The sequence below is a fragment of the Ambystoma mexicanum genome, chromosome 1q (assembly GCF_040938575.1).
Source record: "Ambystoma mexicanum isolate Mex_15411 chromosome 1q, UKY_AmexF1_1, whole genome shotgun sequence".
In the NCBI taxonomy this organism is placed as follows: Eukaryota; Metazoa; Chordata; class Amphibia; order Caudata; family Ambystomatidae; genus Ambystoma; species Ambystoma mexicanum.
The window spans coordinates 57,159,571-57,179,313 of NC_090922.1; the positions used below are offsets into that span (position 1 = coordinate 57,159,571).

At 43.1% G+C, this 19,743-nt stretch overlaps 1 long non-coding RNA gene across 1 annotated transcript in view; it reads right to left on the bottom strand.

The window, feature by feature from the left end:
- LOC138520980 (uncharacterized) overlaps window positions 1-18,458 on the bottom strand; it is a 328,872-nt gene extending 310,414 nt beyond the window's left edge. Inside the window, exon 1 of the long non-coding RNA XR_011282899.1 lies at window positions 18,150-18,458. This is a non-coding gene — a long non-coding RNA (uncharacterized lncRNA). The remainder of the gene's footprint in view (window positions 1-18,149) is intronic.
- Between the last annotated feature and the right edge of the window lie 1,285 nt (window positions 18,459-19,743).

Sequence of the window (19,743 nt, forward strand, 5' to 3'; positions counted from 1 at the left end):
GTCTTGATTCATACCTTTGCTGGTCCTGGAAACGATAACTGTCCCTTCTCCCAGAGTAGTTTGTGTATTGGAAGTTTCCCTGATGACTTTCCATCCTAGGTCTCCCTTCTCCTGGGTTCAGGAATCTATTGTCCTGAAATCGGGGGGAGACAGGATTATTCTGGAAATTAGGGCTTTGGGGTACCTGGGAAAGAAGTTTGGGAAGTGGAGAATAAGTTCCCCCCAGAAGGAAGTTTGGTGGGAGGTTTCCTGGGGTGGTACTTACCTGATTGGACCCCTCCTTGTGCCAGGGGTGTCCATACAAATCCAGGTATAGGTCTTATACCTTTGAATTTTGGACTCACATAGGTGGCAGGGTCAGAAGGGGTCAGAATGGTCATTCGTTTGGTATCCTGCCAGACTCCCCCTCGATTGGTCTGAATCAGAGGGTCTCGTCTACCCGTCCTTCTGCTTGTTGGCAGAAGGAGTATTTTTAGGCCCCTCCATCTCCAAGTCCAATGGAGGGGTATTTCTTACCTCTGCCACCATTGCAGCGAAAAGGTGTGTTGGATGGTTTGGGGGTTTTAGGGTTATTTGTAGTTTCAGAGGGCTGTTCAATCACCCAATCCAGGGTCCTATGCTCATGAAAATCTCTCACCAATTGGGTCATAATGTAGTTCGGGAGCGCATGAAAATATATACTGATGAACTCCCTACTACTGGTATTTACCCGCTTAGAATTCTGGGCAAATGCTTGTTTTAAATCCTGCACAAAATCTCTAGGCGCCTGGTCTTCCCCACACTGCAGGTTGTGTGCTGCCTTGCAGGCCTCCTGTAGGTTTCTGTGAGTGAAAAAGTGCTTTAAAATGACCGCCCTGTAGGTGAACAATTTATGGGGACCTTGATCCTCCAGCCCTGCAAAGAAGCTGGAGTACTCAGGAGAGAATGTCCATTTGACAAACTCCATGCAAATGCCATCATTTTGAATTCCAAATTATGTCATCATTTGTTCATACAGCTCTAAATGTTCCCATACCAAATATTTGACTTTCTTATGGTAAGGAGTCATGAAGCTCTTTCTGTAAAGTGGACTAGGTGGTCCCTTTATAGTTTCATTTTCTGCCAGTCCAACTCCCTGATCTTTTCATCACAGTAGTCTTGGCCAGAAGTACTCGCTAGGGCATTTTTGATTTCCCATAGACCACTGGACCGGCCACCGTCCTTTTTGCTTGTTAACCCTGAATCCTCATTGATGTCAGATATGGACTGGCCTTCTGGATCAGTTGGACTAGGCCTGGGTGAGTCCAGCTGCCTCATGTTTCCCTGTTCTTGACAAGTGGTATGAGGTCATCTGCACTCTAGTAGAGATGTCACCACTATGTGATCAGAGGGCCCTTTTCCATACCCTGACTGGTCAGGGTGCTGCCTCAAAGCCTGTATGTATTTGGCTATTTCATTTTCCAACCTCTCACACCTATTTTTCTCGGTCCCTATCTCTTTGTGGGATGCAGAGACCTTAGTTTTTAATTCTCACACAAGTGCTTCAGTGGCTTGTAGCACTATACTTTGGGCCATTAATCAATCTTTTAGACTCTTGATTTCTTTATAATTAGACTAATTTTCATTTTGTGAGGCTTGCATCATGCGCGCATATTTAGAGCGTTTTATTTTCAGGAGACTAATCTCTACCTCTTGTGCAGTTCTGCACTGTGTTGCCTGCACTAGGCCAATCTCTGCTTGCCTCACATGTTCCATTAGTCAGTCAGTTCCTGAGAATCTGACTAATTTTTCTCTGCATCTGTCTTTAAGTGACGCACTTCCTGAGAAAGGACACTATTCTCATGGTTTAATCAGTCTTTTTCTTTCATCAATTGCTTTCTCTGTTGCTTCAAGGGGCCTCATTACACGGATGGCGGTGCAAAAAGCAGGCATTAAATTCTCCAGCCCGCAAAGGGACCTCGTAGTAAGTCGGTAAGGGTTTACCGGTACCGGTAAAATACTGGTACCGGTAAACCCTTACCGCCTACCGTGTAATGAGGCCCAAGGTGTCCAGATTTTGGCGCATTTGATCAAAATCACCTTTGGACTCTATACCTTTGATAATTAATTGATTATTTTCATTTTTCAATTGTTTTATCTGCGATTGGAAATGTGATCATGTCCTCTAAAAGGACCCGATTATGAGCAACATGATAATTTTATTTGTGTTGCATTGTGCCCACATTTTCCACACATTCTGCATTCTCTTATTGCTGAATTTTTATCTCATCTTTTAGCTGTTCAAAGACATTCTTGCTTTAACTCTAAACTGTGGCTCTCTTACACTTTACCTTCTAATTGTTTCAGCTCTGACTGGGCTCAGCCTGGATTTTGCACAGAAGCCACACTATTCTGATGTCGTTCTTACGCTATCAACAAATGGAAGTACATATATGCTGTTAGCTAAGCCATTTTAGTTTGTTCATCTCTACTGGTTTGTGACATATACAAGTTTGTTAGTGCTTGATGTAACAGACCATTATCCTGCCACGCGTCAACATTTGCAGAAGTAAGCTCCTGCATCATTCTGACTTGCCATATTTCATGTTCTTCCTCCACACATTTACCATTGGTAAATAATTTCGATAGGAGTTGATTCCTGGCCATTTAATTTCTACGGTGCTCATTTTGAAATATGTTCTGCAACCTTCTATACACTCTAGGCAGGGGCAACATCTTACCCTGTTCCTACTTAGTTTCCACTCACAATAACAAGTTAAAATCAATACCTTTCAATCTTTTGCTTTCTCTATAGACCTTCCTGGAACCCAGGTTACAGGTCTGAGTGGGACCTTAACAATGCAAACACAACTTTCTATCCACTGCAATGCAATTACACCCAAATGAATAGTCTGCTGCTACTGCAAATGTCACAAGTGAAAACTCTCAACCAAATCTGGACTCAAGCCCCCATTTGTGTCACGGTTAATTGGACGGTCACTCTCAACTCCGAAGTCCCCCTCCACCCCCCGATGAGGTTGTTGCACAACAAAGCGCTTAGCAGAGCCAAATTTGGTTAGGCCTCCAACCTGTATAACACCATTCATCAGATACCATCTGTATCACTAATAACCTAGAAACCAGGCCGGTGCATAGGAATAATAGAGTATGTTTATTTAAATTTCCACAATGAATAATAGCTCACTACAACAACAACCACCAAATCTGGGGCACAACACAATAATCACAATTGCAAATTTCTTGCATCAATTGACTGGCATGTAGTTCTTAATAGACCTTCAGTTTCTACAACAAATACAGGTTGAATTTTAAGATTTTAAATCAAAACACACTTAGGATTTATTTGTACATTAACAGATAGAACATTTTTTTAAAAAATATACACACAGCGAAGGTGTGGGTTATCACAATGTTCTTCCGTCCCAGCAACCACCCAACCCCAGGCATCAGTCATATATGACCCCTTTGGTTTGGAGGAAAGGTACAGAGAGGGGAATATAAGGGGAATTTGGTTTGGGCTTTTTATTTGAAATGCAAGGTCTGGGAAATTAATTTAATGGGAAAATAGTTTGGGGAACACACATTCAAATGAAATGCACATTGGGCATTTGGAATGAATGGGAACATTTGTTTCGGACAATTAGTTTTCACAGGAAATGCAAGGATTTTTGTTTTTGGGACACTAGCACATTCAAATGAACAGCAGGGTTACCCAATCACTTTAAAGACTAGAGTAATTTACTGTGCACTGGGATACTCTTTGTCAATTTAGAATTTTGACAAAATCATCACCTCAATGTAGCTGACCGTATGGGAATTAATTAAATAATATTTTTCATTAGATAAGCTAAGGGTATAGTGCTTTTACCCCTTTTCCCACTAATGTAAGAGCACCCATCTAATGAAAAGGCATGGGTTAAAGCAGACAGCTTCCCCTCACAGTTCTGGTTAAAACGGATATGGTGTTTTTCTCTAAGGGCATTAAGTGATATTTTTGTCAAATATGGCTGTGGGTCAACACAGTTTTGCCCCCCACCCAATAATGGAAACAGATTAAGGCCGTAGCTCCCCACACAATTGATAGCTTTGGGTATATCTACTTACATGGGAGATCTCTGTTCTTAGCTTAGGAGGCCAGCCAGACATTAGGACCCTCTTTTGGTAGGCAGCTCAAACCTCAGGCCTCTAATTCGTGCCTTGAAACACTTGTGTATAGGCGCGTTATAAATGCCATATCATATCATAACAGCAAGGTCCATCCAGCCAGATTTTAGGCCTCTCTCTCATATGGGCTCCCAGCTTCCATGCAAAGGTCACCAGCAAGTTCCCAGGGTATCCTGTCTATCTGCTCTCCTGCGTGTCACCCTTCCTTTTTGGCAGCTCTCTGTTGTTGTCAGTCTGCTCTCCTCTTTATGCCCTGCTGCCCCCATTAGATTGAAAACTGATATTATATAGTGCTGATGACACTTACATATTATGAATAGTCTCACGCTACAGATTGGATATCTATCTTTCTCCCCCTTCCACTAATCTGCCCACTGTCAGTTCATATGGCCAGGTGTTTAGGAGGCATGGATTATGGATGATGAAGGGAGGAGAGGAAAGCATCATTTCACATGTTTACATGTTTAATTTTCTCCGAAAGTGACATCCTGGCAACTATCTTCTCCTTTCAGATAACTGCATAAACACATATATTTTTGAATTCTACATTTTATGGTGAACCGGGGATACTAATTTGATTTCGGCATGACCTTCCTAGGAGAAGCTATCATTTTTCGTGGTTTGTTCCTAAGCAGTAACAATTACAAATATGTCACTTCACAATCCAAACATTAATTTTGCATTCTATCAGTTCACCAACATTCGAATTCCTCTGGATTATGAGGCGGCCAGGATCATGGTTTTCTTCCTAACTCAAATTCTATACATCACATAAAATTAAGAAATACATAGAACTGACAAGCTTTTTGTGATATTTAATATGAGTCCTTGATGAGCTCATTGGGAGGCCAAATTCTCTGTGTGTTAAGGAAAAGGAGTCTAATGAAAATCAAATGCCAATGGAAAATATGGAGAGTCGTAGTTTCCTATTCCAAGCAAATCCACCCAGTTCTGTTTTCTTCAGAAACATGTGATCTGAACATCTGTTCATCACTAGTGTCTATTTGTAATACAGTCATTGAAGATCCATTAGCATTCTCTGAGAGGCATTTTATTGGGCCATGATCGTCTAAGAGGTCAGTTCTGTTGACTGGCTTATCTGACCCTCCCACAATTGTGATCTAACTCTTTGTATTTCTTTTGCAATTCAACCTGAAAACCAGTTTTCTGGTGGTCCCAGCCTAAAGGTCTTGAGGCCAATGTTTCAGAGGCATAGACCTTTCAGTTCAGTGGGGAAAACAAGCTACATATAAATAATTCTAACAGAATAGCCTTTTAAATTGAAAATATGTGTTTTACATATGAAATTTTGTAATGCATCTGGGCCTTATTATTCACACACAGGCCAGAGTTAACATAGGAAACTAGCGTTCACTTCCACCACAACTGGGCCTCTCCTTTTAAATGTCATTTTGAATGTTGAACACTAAGGGCTTGGCTTTACTTTATATTTCTGTATCACAGCCTTGTGTTGCATTGAAGTCAATGTGACATGCTCCTATCTGTCTCCTTAAATGAAATGGTGGCTTTTCATATTGTATGAAAACAGCATTTTCAACTACACAGGTCTCTTACCATGCATTGGGCACATTGTGCTGTACTAAAATTTTAAGGCACGCTTTCCTTCACCTTCCCATTTTGGTAATGTTGAGTGGGGCGTACATTTTCGCATTACTAGCCCTCCTGTTGGAAAACAATGTTTTCAAATGGCCTGCATATTCCTCTGGGTTTCAACATCAGCCAGCTTCATTCTCACAATAGGGCCTTCCATGGACTCTCAGTCTCTGTCACTCGGGGCTGAATTTACACCCCACACCTGTAGATCCAACACCCGATATTACCTCTGCACAGTGAATCCTATGCGCAAGTGTCAGTATGCCCGCCTTCGGGTGGCGGATTGTGTGAGGGCTTTGTGTGGCCTTTACCTGCCGAGAGGTTGCATGCTCGGATCCATGAATATGTATCGTTCCACGCAATAGTGGGTGTGCGATGGACTGCCTGTCGGCCGTCCCTCGTAATGCCCACATTTTGTCTTGTTCTTCCTTATTTTCCAGGTTCCGCCCCCTACCCTGCCCTCCGTGCAAGCCACGCCAATGCTCTGTGTGGTGTCTCGCGCAAGGCACACAGCCTCTCGCAGTGAAATGCTGAGCCTGAGCAAAGTCCACGAAAAGTACAAAAAAGTGCAGCGCAGTTCATTCCATAAATCGACAAATGGGATTTTGCATGCATGTTGGTGCGAAAAGTCCCTATTTTCCGCACAGATAATTCCATGAATCAGGCCCACAATGTTACGAGAACTATATCATATGGTGAAAGACTCCTGTTTCAACTGTGGACCCAGAGAATTATTATTTTGTACCTGGAGAATCGTTAGCCGGTCACAGCTATAACATTGTACGGATGCCAAAAGCACCCCTGTTGTACCCCCATAGGACCATATGGCAAAAGGCATTTTGAAATTGAAAGCACAAAGGCTACATTTAACTTCAACCAAAATATTGCACTTTCACTATCATTTTTGTAACAGTGTTAAATATCAGGGATGTGTAAAGGCCCACGGAAATCCTATTTCCGTGGGTTTTGCTTCATCCGCACAATTCTGGAAGTGATTCACTGCATGAAATGGAAGCCAAGGCCAATTCACATATATTTACACTGGCACTCTGATAATGGCAGAGATGCAGGGAGTGGTACATACTCTACCTACTGTTTAGCCTGCATTAAAAGCAGGCAGAGCCATGAGGATCTGCTGTGACGGTGGTCACCATGTTTTACATGGCAGCCATAATTGCAAAACTCCACTGTGTGTGCATGCAGGCACAGCAGAGATTTAGTCAGGTTTTGTTTATGTGAACTAAACAGATACGGGAATCGGGATTCCCCTGAATTTACATACACGTTAACGTTCGATGCAGAAAGTGACGAGTGTGGGGGTGATAGGACACTCTCTGCCAGATTCTAAGCCTCATACAAAATAATGTTGTTACTGTTAACAGAAAAAAAGAAATCTGATCTGTCAGGTTAGCCATTCCACCAAAGCCGCACAAACCTTCTGGATCAGCACCAGTAGGGGAGCTCTTAAAGGTCGATTTAAGCACCCGCCACCAAGCACCGGTCTGCAAGCAGTGGCACAGTAAACCAAATATTATCACTTTTAAAGACCACAATAGCTGGCAAAATCCAGGCTAACAAATTGTAGAGGAGAAGACCACTTCCACAGCAACACTTACGAATAAATGGTTGTGAGGAATTCGACCATCTGCACAGTGGGTGTGTTCTCGCCTGTTTTTTTGTACAAATTTGAAATGAAATTGAATGATGGTAGATGAACCTTCGGAAAAAGTGTGGGGCTAATCCACACTCATTTTCCTATGGTCACTGTACTACATACACATAGGCCCGTGTACTCTGGGGGACACAGCCTAGAGACGTCAACCCCCCTGCCATATTTAGTTTGGAAAAGACAGCCAGGATTACCCCATGTCCTCTCAGAAGGGGGAGGGCAAAGCATTCCCCCTTCTAGGACCAGCCTAATCAACTAAAAAAGGCTTCATGGATCCACCCTGTCCATTTGTTGGTTCTGCTGCTTGTGGCAGCTTTGCATACTAATCAGAATTTAATTCAAATAGGCTAACGTGCGGCCTGGCTGCAGAGGCTAACAAAGGAGACAGGAAACCCCCCAACCTTTGATATGCACTGCGTCAACCCGAAGCCAGCTCCACCCCTTAGTATCAATGGACAGTGAAATGTCATGTCTGGGAATGCGTTGATTACAATAGTCACCTCCGCAGGGAGACGCCATTCAGAAGGTAGGAGTATGTGATTTGACAGAGACAGAGGGCCTCATTACGACCCTGGCGGTCCCGTAATGAACGGTGCTGGTACAGGACCGGCACCGTTCATTATGGGATGCCTGATTACGAGGTCACCTAGCGGTACCCGGAACAGACAACTGGTAAAACCAGATGTCCTTTCCGGGTCCCGCGAGGGGACCAAGGAGCTATTAACGGGCCCGTTATTAGCTCCCTCCCCATTCCCATTGACCCTATAGGGGCTCAAATGGGAATGGGGATGGGTTTTTCCAATGAGGACTTACCGGGTCCTCCATGGTTGGAATAGCCTGGTAAGTCCTCATTGGAGGAACCCGGTACTGGAACCCGGTATGGAGGCAGCCATGCCCCTATTAAGGACATGGCTACCTCCATACTCGTAATGAGGCCCAGAAAGTCTGGTCCCGCCACAGCTTCAAAGGAGACCTGCCGCTTTAATCAGGAACCACAGAGAGCTCAATTATCTAGAGAGACCCTTTGATCTACAACGGACAGGAAGATGGCTGGGTCGTAGCATTACATGCTTTCCCCCCTTTACCTTTTCTGTTGCAAAGCACTGTGGTTATGACCTTATGCATACAGGAGATTGTTGGTGGGGACCAAGGATTGGTTCATTAAGGTAGGCTTAGCCTACACCAATCACTGTGGCTCATTTAGCTTTAAAAGAGGGTTGAGCCCCTATTTTGTCAAATCGTTGAAAGACTATGAAAGGAGTAGCAAGAAGAACTCAGTCTGCCTTACATATTCCGTCAGTGAAGGAAGGCCAGGACTTCCAAGAGGGAAGCAAGAACCCTCCCCTAAACATCGCCCAGGGAACAGAGGGAGATACTGAATCCAGAGGACCCTCCAGCAGCTCAAGAAACCGGTACCATACCAGCACACAGTGTGCCCTGCTAGGCTCTGCAACAAGCTTCCTGGGTGGGAAGTGCCAGAGAGTCTCTGAACCAAACCAAGGACAAGGCAGATGCTTGCAACACTCTCCTCAGCTTTGGTCCGTCCACCTTAAAGGACGAAAGAAGCTCAGTTAGGAAGCTAGTAGGAGTGCATTGACAAGCATCTACTGACAGCCGCCTTTAAGGACATTTCTGAGCCTGTCGGGCCCCTCGAACTGAAACTAACTGCACCGCTGACTGTTGTTACACCGCAGTCGCTAACGCCTCCGAGATGCCTGGACCAGTGCTTCAGACCCACCGACCAGCACTGAGACAACGATTCCTGACCCAGAGCCACTGTGTAGGCCCGCCTGCAGCCATCTGTCCAGCCTCGCTTGCCAATCTGCCTGCCACCTGATACCCACAGCTGTCTCTCATTTTCAACTCTGTCGAAGAAGCTGCAAAATGCCCTGAAACCCACTCTACACTGTTGAGCACCAAGAACTTCTTAAAGCATAAGGTGCATTGTGGTTCTGCCCTCCTGGTCCTTCTCTGAAGGCCGCTAGTGTCATTTTATGACCCATTGTTCCCTTTGTGTTGAAAGCAAGTATCCTTGAACTATTGTGATTAATTAATATACTGACTCCCCTCCTGTCAGTATCCAGAGTGCACCCCTTTTCCTTCTATGACCCTGTCCTCTGCTTTCCTTTACAGGGTGGGTTGTATTTTGTAGTGTGCTAGAAATGTCAGATTTGATAATAATAAAGTAGATACGTGTACACAAGCTTGATTGGACAGTCCATTTTATCATTGGCTAATAATTGTGCTGTGTTGCAACTAACCAACGATCCACAACCTTGCGGAGATAAGTCTGCCGTTCCATCCACATAACCAAAATTGGACTTTGAGGTTTATAATTTGCTTGTGTTTCCAATCTGTTCGGATTCCTTCTGCTGTGCTAGAGGTGTGGGGCTGATTGATGGTTTAGAAACCGATATTTTTTTTTTTTTATTACAATTGTATATTAATCATTAAGATTTTTACAATCAGAAGAAGTCACTTAATTCCGTAAAAAGAGAAGACTGAAATTTCAAAACGAGATGAAGGTTAAACAAAGTGCTGTCAACATGCCAATAGAGTAAAATGCTCAATCACTCAGTCTGTTAATAGCGGGAAGGATTTTATGATATCTCGTAGAATGTTGTAAATTGCCAATGTCCAAGCAGTTCTTTCTCCCGTCATCAATCTGGACCAGCAAAGATCTTCATCTTCTAGCACAAAGTCTGAAACTAAGTGCCTCAGGTGGAGTGATCTAATTTTTAAGAAAACCGATATTTATCCCTGGACCACTGATGCCCTGCAAGTTGATTTGTCACAATGGTGCTCCACATATAGTATCCCACTACTATTAGTCTACACAAATACCTATTTTCTGCAATCGGGCCAGCCATAAGTATCCATAAAAGGAGCATTCTCCTGAACTGTCAATGAGTAACATCAACAACTTATGGCCAAGTAACTGATTGCTTAGTAGTGCGGTCGCCACCTCACTCTGGCCACTATAATGCAGAGATATGAAAAAATAGCACGATCTTAATGATCGAGTGAATCATCAAAACTGCTTGCAGGTTTTGCATAGTAGGTGTGGGATACAGGGAAAGAAAAAGACCAAACTATGATCTTGTGAACATTTTAAACAGTGGGCCCAGGCTCCAAGCACACACCCCACTTCCATTTCCAGACTATTGTACCCCAGAAAGTAGTTTGGGTTTTAATGGTGATATAACAACGGAAGCAGGGCAGTTGCATGCTCAATTGCGCTGTAAAGTCTAGGATATGCCGAAAGGGGCATGCTCAAAAGTGATATCTCTTCTAATGACCTGTAACTGGCCCTCTTTCATGTGCCATTAACAAACCACAATAGGTACAGAATAGAACAGTCCACTGACTCACAGTTAAATTCCACATTCATTGTGTCCACTAGAAAACTGACCCACGATGCCTACAACCAAGATTCAGACACACTAGCTCTATCTGAGTTCAGAGCCTGGAACCCTACTGATTCAGACATGCGTGTGCGTGCAAATAGTACAGTTTGCTATGCTCTACAATGATGAATGTTCTGCTAGGTGAGTATCATCACATAACATTGTAGTCTGTAGCATAATGTAGCTGCGGGCAATGCCACCTCTTATGAGTCAAGACATCCAATTTATGGGCCTGAGCTAAGTGAGAGTGCATAGGTAGGGCTTCCAGGCTCATAAGAGCCCTTACCGCCCAACGGCTTTGGGTAATAATGCTATTAGCACCAGGCAGCAGGGGCAAGTGATAAGCAGAAGTCGAAGTGTATGGGAACGGTCGGGAGCGGTGCTCCTATACTTTTTATTTTTAAGTTTCACCGTTCCTATACTTTTATTTGAAAAAGAAACCATTCTGGAATGGTTTAGTTTTCAAATAAAAGTGTAGGAAGAAGTTGAAGCTTGCATTTCAGTGCACTGCACTGCACATTCCCATAAATAGTAGCTATGCTTGTTTGGGGGTTTGGATTGTGTGTGGGTTGGGGCACAGCAATGGGGTTTGTGGGGAGCAGGGCAGATCAACAGGGAACATAGTTCCACTACTTCTTTTCGTACACTTCGACCACTGGGATAAGAACATTCTGCATTGGGGTGAGAAAAGCCCAAAAAAACATGCGGGTCTGCCGAAAACTTAGCGCCTGGCAGAAGGAATGCTTGAATCCGTCTTTAATGTCAGCTGCATGGAGCTGGTGACCACACTGAAAGGAGCGGGTTGGACTTCCTGTGTTGAGGCCTGTTACAAGGAAGAGGCGAGCCGAGTGGGAAATGGCTAGAAACACAGATAACAGACACAGGTAATGGGGAGCGTGGATGGGGAGGCAGCAGGGACACTGTCACGACGCTGGTGGGATATAGATTCCAGTGAGCCAACAGGCTCCACTGCTAAACCAGCTCATATTGCCTAGTAGGCCAGGATGCCGATTGGCTCCCAGGATTCCAACGTTCCACCAAAGGTTCTAATGATAACACACTTGTCAATAGTGCTGGAGATCTTTGGGCCCAGGTTCAACATCGTTTTATATGCTGTCATGTCAAAATGCATACACGGTAGTGGGTAATCTTGTACTCCAGTACAGTACATTCTTGTGTCTTGGTTCAGCACTTTCCAGTCCCTTGGTTATGAAGGTTTTCATTTGCTAGATCTGCATATTTGTAAACCTGCATAGTTCACCATTCTTGTGCCCTCTTAACATTTTAACTCCCCATTACGACATCCGCATGCCCTAGTTTAGTGACCTTCTTGAACCTTGTTTGCCGTAGTCTTTTGTACCACTTTTGAAATGTCTGTACTTAAACCGACGTCCCTTTCTCTGTTTCATTCTTATGCTCTGCCTTGTTTTACATGCTTTCTTGAATGTTTCCTTAACATCGATGCATTTGAGCGCTACGGATGCCCTTTCCTGTTTCCTTTTGGAACCTTGGCATAGGGCACCCAGGCATGTCACAGCACGCTCTAGGGATTCTGGTGCAGTATTGCCCTGGTCTATTTGAAGATTGTATCTCTTCTAGGTAGGAGACTCACGGCTTAAAGCAATCCACACATGACATAGCAAGGTAGCAGCCCAGTTACAATATGCGCACCAAAACACTGACAACGTTGTTCTACCTGAAGAAATGTTTAGGGGCCACTCTGCTAACATTTGCGTATGACACGTCTCTTTGAACAAAGAAATGAAGGCCAACAACTGCAAGAAACAACAGGCTCGGAATTGGAAAGAAAACTCTAAAACACAGGGGACTACCGAACTAGTCAGTCAAAGAAAACCAATACAATTACATGGAAAAATGCATATGCAATATATTTCTGTTTCGAATTGAAACCATAGTGATATTCCAGGGAAACATGTTATTGCTTTTCTTACAAATACACATTAAACATGTGGCATTATATTTAAATTGCATTCATGTGTGCACTGCAAGTATTCAATTACTTTAGTATTGCAATAGCTTTCATGCAGATTTGTCCCACGTTGTATCAGTTAAAAAAAAAAAATCTGAGAGAGGTTGGCTGATTCCCGATAGTGTACAGCATTATGGGCGCAATCGCACACACCCTCATCCTTAGATTCTCTGAGCCGTGTCTGTGATCTTTTTCATGCGTCTCATATTCTTTCGCCATAAATTGTCAACGGCTTCCCGCTACATAAAGTGATCTTTTCTCTCTTGGCACCGCAAGTCAATCTGGCATGCCTACAAAGTAAACACACCATGTCTCGGAGACTGCGAGTGGCGGGTTCCATCCGCACCCGTGACTATCTTTGCCACTGCATCCTCCGACCTTTGCTCTCTACCATCACGCTCAAGCTGACCAGGGAAACAGGACATCTGCTGGAAGCATCCCAATAGCAACTGCAAGTAAAACTGGATGACGATCTACGCCCAAGAACGACTGCTATTCTGAGTAAGGACACAGGATAGTTTTTCATTACTATCAGTACAATGTTTGTTTAAAACATGTTTGATACATTTACAGTGACAGTATTACATCTCGCCTGTTGCAAAACTCATGATATGTATTTATGGTGTGTTCACGGCAAACAGTATGTGCCCATCTAAAGGTGCATATTTTTTTAATAATATCTGGTTGCTTTTTATTGTTCAATGGCTCTGGATTGCAATTATGAGGCAGAGAAAAAGATTTGACATTTTTTGAAGGCATACTTCATGAAAAATATGTTTGTCATTTATTATAACCTCGTGCTCAAAATCGGCAGTCCCATGGCCATTTGCTGCAAGGAGGGAGAGGAAGGGCTCGTCCCGGTTCTATTCCAGAGCAAAAGATAAAATAAAATCCCCTTTCGGACAATCTTTTATGTATTTTAATAGATTTCCACGGCGCTGAGTCACGCACGGCCAATTACCACAAACACCTCGCACGCAGACAAAGGCCGCCGTCCAGGCAGGTGGACAGCTACGATTTCCACTATTAAGAAGCAGACACAAAAAAATTAAAACAGCAGCCCGAGGGCCATGCACAGTTGCCAAGGTCGTTGGCTATTGTCTCGCCAGCGCATGGACATGTGTCAAATTGATGAGGGTCTGAGTGGCTAGAGTTGCTATTAAGATGGCTAGTATAATAAATAGCGGCTCGTGCATGTGAAGTAAGATCCGTCGCTTGGATGTTGGACTAATGAGCTCCAAGTGGACCGCTGTTTCTTTATCAACCTACTGCCATGTGGTACTGGAAAAACATGCTGCAATATATTGGATTTCACGTGTACCTTTCTGACTTCTCCATTGTATAATGGATTCTAAATATAAAAATACCACGGCTGAAACCCATTTAAAGCAGAGATCTGTGTTGACAAGTAGAGGGCATGCACCGCTGATAAGAAAGCGCGCATTCAAAATGATGGCTACTAATCTTTCAAAGATGGTCAGTTATAAGGTTCCGCAGGATAAATGTAAGACTGCAGGCCTTAAATTTCTGCAAAATTCGTGTGTCAGCCAAGCTGCAGCCTAACAAGATAAAGTGAGGAGGGGCTGTTGGAGGCGTTGGGGGACATGGGAGGGAGATGGATGATGGGACGTGGAGATGGGGGTGGGGGTTGAGACACTGGTTTTTCTAGAATCTCTGTGAATACATTTCACAATTCATCAGGTTTTGTCTTCCCTGCCACGAGTGAGGACAATCAGGCCAGACACCCATTACATTTGTTCGTGCAATCTTTTTTTCATCCTCATGACATGTTGGCAGGAGGATAGCAATTCTGAAATCTTACCAAATGAGAAAAGTATCAAAAACAGAACTGACAGCTCCTCGTAACCATGACGACGGTGATATTGAAAAAAAAAAAGAAATAAAAATAAGACGCGATCCGGTTAATTCAAAAGGAATCAAGTTTGGGTATTTCAAAGGCAGCAGATAGAGATGAAAAATGAATCCTCATATTAGACGATAATCCTAAAAGCCTTCACAGCAGACATGACCACCTTGCTGAAAATAAAAAAGCATTGCTGCTGATATTAATATTTAATACTGTTAATAGTTTTAATGACAAAGCCATCCTGCTTACAAATATGAACATAGCTGCTGGAAAGTACTGCACAGAGTGGGAGTCTTTAAGAGGCAGTGTACCTAACACCCACTAAAGATTTGCTTAAATAAATCTCTATGCAGCGTCCAGAATGTTTGCTATTTAGCATCATGAGAATGAAGCCGTGGGGAAAAAAAGAAAGAACAATGATAATGTTCTGGCCCTCAGAAGGCGTTAGGGTGCGGGTCAGGGGGCAAATAAGGAGACTTGCAAAAAATATAGTTTTTATTAATCAGCATTACATTCTCTTGACGATCAGTTGTGAAAAATTCTCAAGCCCTGTTTATCGTTCTTTTATTCCATATACCCCACACCCAGGGTATTGAACAGAGTCAGGTGGGATGGATCCCTCTGGCACTGTATCACTGTAGTGTGAATCCACTCTACAAGGCAACCCAAATCATCAGAAACCTTTATTTTAATGCTCGGGCCACGATGGAAGTGGGCGAGATGGAAAATAGGACTTCGGAAATGAATGCAGCAATTTTGTTTTGTTATTGGGTGCCTGCACTTTCCTTCCTTTTAGATTCAATTTATTTCAAACGCTTTTAGCGTCTTTCCAATCTTTACCTTCATGGTCCAGGAAATCAAAACAAATAAGGGGTATTTATCTTCCTCCACGTGCAGAGGAAATATCGATGGTAAACAGCGGGGTGTCCAGGTTCACCATTTTATCCGCTGTGAATGGAGAACCGACAACTGTGGTAAAGAATTGAAAGTTTTTTGCTTTCTTCTAGTGGTATTGAGAGACCACGTCAGGTTTCAAAGTGGACTATTTTCATACAGTGAGTTTACCAGTGGAGATGGATAATGAATTTATCGTCTGGATCGGTAGGCCCAGGCTGACCTGGGGAGGCTTCCTGGCAAGACAATGAGGTTTTGCGCCTCATCCATCCGTAGAACGTATAAGGGCATTCTAGAAATACTGTCGAGACTGCAAACATGTCTAATTGGTAACGATTTTCTATGGCAAGGGCACGTAGCCTTAGAATGAAATGTGGTGGACTTGAAACACATATATATATAAAAAAATCATAATGTGGTGGGCTGTGACTGCACAACCAGCCTCGCAGCATGGCTCATGTGGACTGAGACAATGGTATGCAGCAAACATCAAAAGCCTTAATTAGGGTGCACTGGTCAGAAGTTTCATGGACCATGCAGTAGTTTTGCATATTTCAAAATGGAAGGATATTGACAGCTGCCGGTTCTCATTTATCATCAGTTTGTTTCTAAATTCCCAAAGACACATTTTCCACCATGTTAGCCCAGTCTTACAATACAAATAAAGAGGGCAAAAATGCAAGTTGCAAGCTACTAGCAAGCCATAAAAAAAATGAATCCGCCAATTCAATATGTACACACTGAACACCATTTCTTAGTCACCAAGAGTGAAATATCACTAGCCTATCTATACCTTGGGGCGAACACACATTTTGCATCTTGCTAATAATTTGATGCCTTTTCTTGGCTTACCCAAAATGTGTGAGGGTAAGGTGTGATAATGACAGAGGGTTGCATGAATTTCCAGGAGGAAATGACCACGAACCACTGAGGTGAACCAAGAAGAATATGGCCCAAAACTAACCAATGAATAAACAGACTCATCCTTTTTTGGTTGATGGCCACATATAAGGTAAATCTGCCAGTCATCACTGGAACTTAAAAACCACTCTGGAAAAAAACAGCCATTCAGACGAAATCTTTGAAATAAAACATATACAATTAACAAAAAGCCAGGATTAGATCCAATAATTGCATAACCAACAATTGAGTAAAACGGCACAGCATGGTAATGCTCTTTGAGGTAACAACCAGCCTCTTATCTGCATAACTAAAACATAACTAGGTAACTGATAACCACAACTAAAGGATACACGTATTCTCCTTACTGCTCCAATCAATAATCCACCCAAAATATTTCAGAGCAAGTATGGTTTCAGAAATGAAAAGAGACATCAGTCCTGGAAGTCCCGCTAGAAGGTGGGTGGGCGAGATTTAATTGTCAATCGAAACCTAGAAGTGCCAATCTGAAAAAGTACAGCCATTTTAGATACACAGGAATGCACATTCTGCACAATGTGCAACTCCTGTGATCTGTAAATGCCTCTATGCAAATAATAATTCATGAGAAACAACATGACAGCTTTTTCCAATTCTTTGCAGTCATTTGAAACTCAAAGCACTTTCTTGTTTCATTTTCAATATGCCATGTGCACATTGTTTTGTTTCTTTCTCAGCGTTCTTTGTGATGTGGTGTACAGTACGTTTTTCATATTAGAAAAAAGTTCCGTTTTGTGTTTTGATATTTCATCTTTTTGCCTACACAGACGTACGTATACATGAAGTCGGGCCAGGGGCTGTGGAGGACCCTGCACGGGCAGATGGCGTGAATGTTCAAGGGCAAAACAGACCATTCTGCTGTGAGGAAGATAATGCATGGCCGTACTCAAATGTACTCAAATTAAAACTCAACTCAATAAGTGAGGCCAAAAAGCTTCACGTAAAAACAGCAGAGAGCACAGAAAGAACGCAAGGGGGCTAAGTCATTTTAAATGTTGGTGCGCGACAAAAACAGGGCAAACAAATAAGATAGTTCAAGCGGTTCCGCCACACGTGGGTGGGTCAAAGGCTCGGTTTGTACCATGACAAAGTGAACACATATTCTCATATTTCTAAGGGTGATACAGTAAGCATTAATACGTTTGGTTAAAAATAACACCTGCTATTTAAGCATCGAGAGACAATCGGCCTGATTTACAAAAGCGTTTTTGAATGGGAAAATCCCTTAGAAAAACGCTTTATAAATTTGGCCCAATGGAAACAGGTGGCTTATTTATGTATTTAAATTCAATTTAATCAAGGGAAACGTCGCCACATAAAATGAATAGCAGCGCAGGAGGCCACATAGAGTCAGGCATTTGTTACATATGAAATTCTAACGACTACAACGGAAGAATTCGGACGTCAGTCTAAAAAGGGGCAACACATCTTCATCAACAAAGGAATTTTCGTCTTACCCACCCCAAAGCAAACACATAACATAAAACTAAATTCGAATACGAAGACTGGTGTCACGAGACATTACATATTCCTAAACAATGGAAAGAATCAGAAATAGAGATTTTTTTGTTTTTAACCCAATGCTGCCATTTTATGCAGCATAAAAAAGAAAATGAAATTACCTACTTGGTGCATGCAAGGGCCTGTTTTTAGACAGCCTCTGGCGCCATCTACCGAAGGAAGGTTGCCTGAGAAGAAGCCAGCACATGTTTTTCCATTCCGCATGACTGCGACCCTGCGAATGATGCTGACATCGTTATGGGAAAAAAAAAAAGAAAATGCATCCGCTGTCTTGTGCAGCTGAAATGATAAATCCCCGTGCTCATCCATACACTTCACGGTCCCCGCAGATGCTGGGCGGAGGCTTTGTGCTGCTGAAGGGGCCCTGCGAGGTGTGCAGACCACAGCAGATGTGTTTTACCTACTCCACCTCCATCTGCATACATGCTCTTGAGGTTGTCCTGCAGGCTCATTCTCCTGCTCCAGCCGCAATAATGTTAGTTGGTATTGTGGCCATTAAAGACATCAAACAAGTCATGGAGATAGAAACCTTCCTGAAGAATCCCACTATGGCTCAAACCCACATGCAATACCCACTCACTACTCCAAGATTGACCAAACAGTGGGCCTGATTCACAAAGAATCAGGCATCTGATATTTTTCCAGGCACCCAATTTTATGATATGGCAGCCCCCCGAATTTAAAGAGGTGGTCTGCGCATTTCCTGAGGGCTGTGTGCTAGGACACATGCTGACCTTGCCCAGCCAACATGAATGCACTTCCACTCGCCCTAATGCATGCATAAGCCCGCTGCTCTTACTCAGCGAGGGGATGGCGCATGCCCCCATGACAGGTATTAAAGGAACACTTATGCTAAAAATAAAATACATTTCTACCCTAAAGGTATACACACGTTTGCAGAACAGTAGCAGTTAGTGCCACTACTGTCTCGAGTGGAGCGAAAAAAGGGCGGAAGGGTCCCACAAGCTTTTGCCTACATTGAAAAATCTCATGCAGCTCTCTCGAACAGACTCGGATGAACACATGGTTAATGCTCATATTTAAATACAATGCACGTCCCATATGATGAGTCCAATGTATGCATTCAGATGCATTGGCGACGGTAGCCCTCACCACCCAGATTTCTGCGATTGAGCAAAAAGGGGTTACTCGAACGTGGCCATCTTTGATGAGTGCTCTCCCAATTCTTCTTCATGAATAGCCAGCATATTTTTTTTATGAAGTGCAGGAACTATGCTCAAACGTGTATGTTCGCCAAAAACGTCTTGTGAATTGGGCTTGTATATTGTTCAGTAGAATCTCCCTAACCATTATCCAGTCACACCCAGAAACACTTGTGTACAGGCGCGTTATTAATGCCACATCATATCATATCATGTCATATCACACCTAGTGCTTGATATCACTACTTTCCCCAATGTTCAATCCTGTGCAACCTCTGCACTATTATCATATATATGCAGCACTCCTGAAAGAAAATTCTTTCCTAAAAAATTAAATAAATATGGTGGGAAGGTGTTTCAGGCACTGGTCGCCCTTCGGGTGAAGGCCTGTTTTTGTGTACAGGTTACCTTGCAGTGTGAAATGCATAGGAGATTTTGGTTGGCTTGTCTGGCGTTTGTGTTGGTGAAAGGGTTAAGCCTGTTTTGGAGGTAGAGTACGGTTTGTAAGTGGATGGCATAGTATGTGATGCATAGTC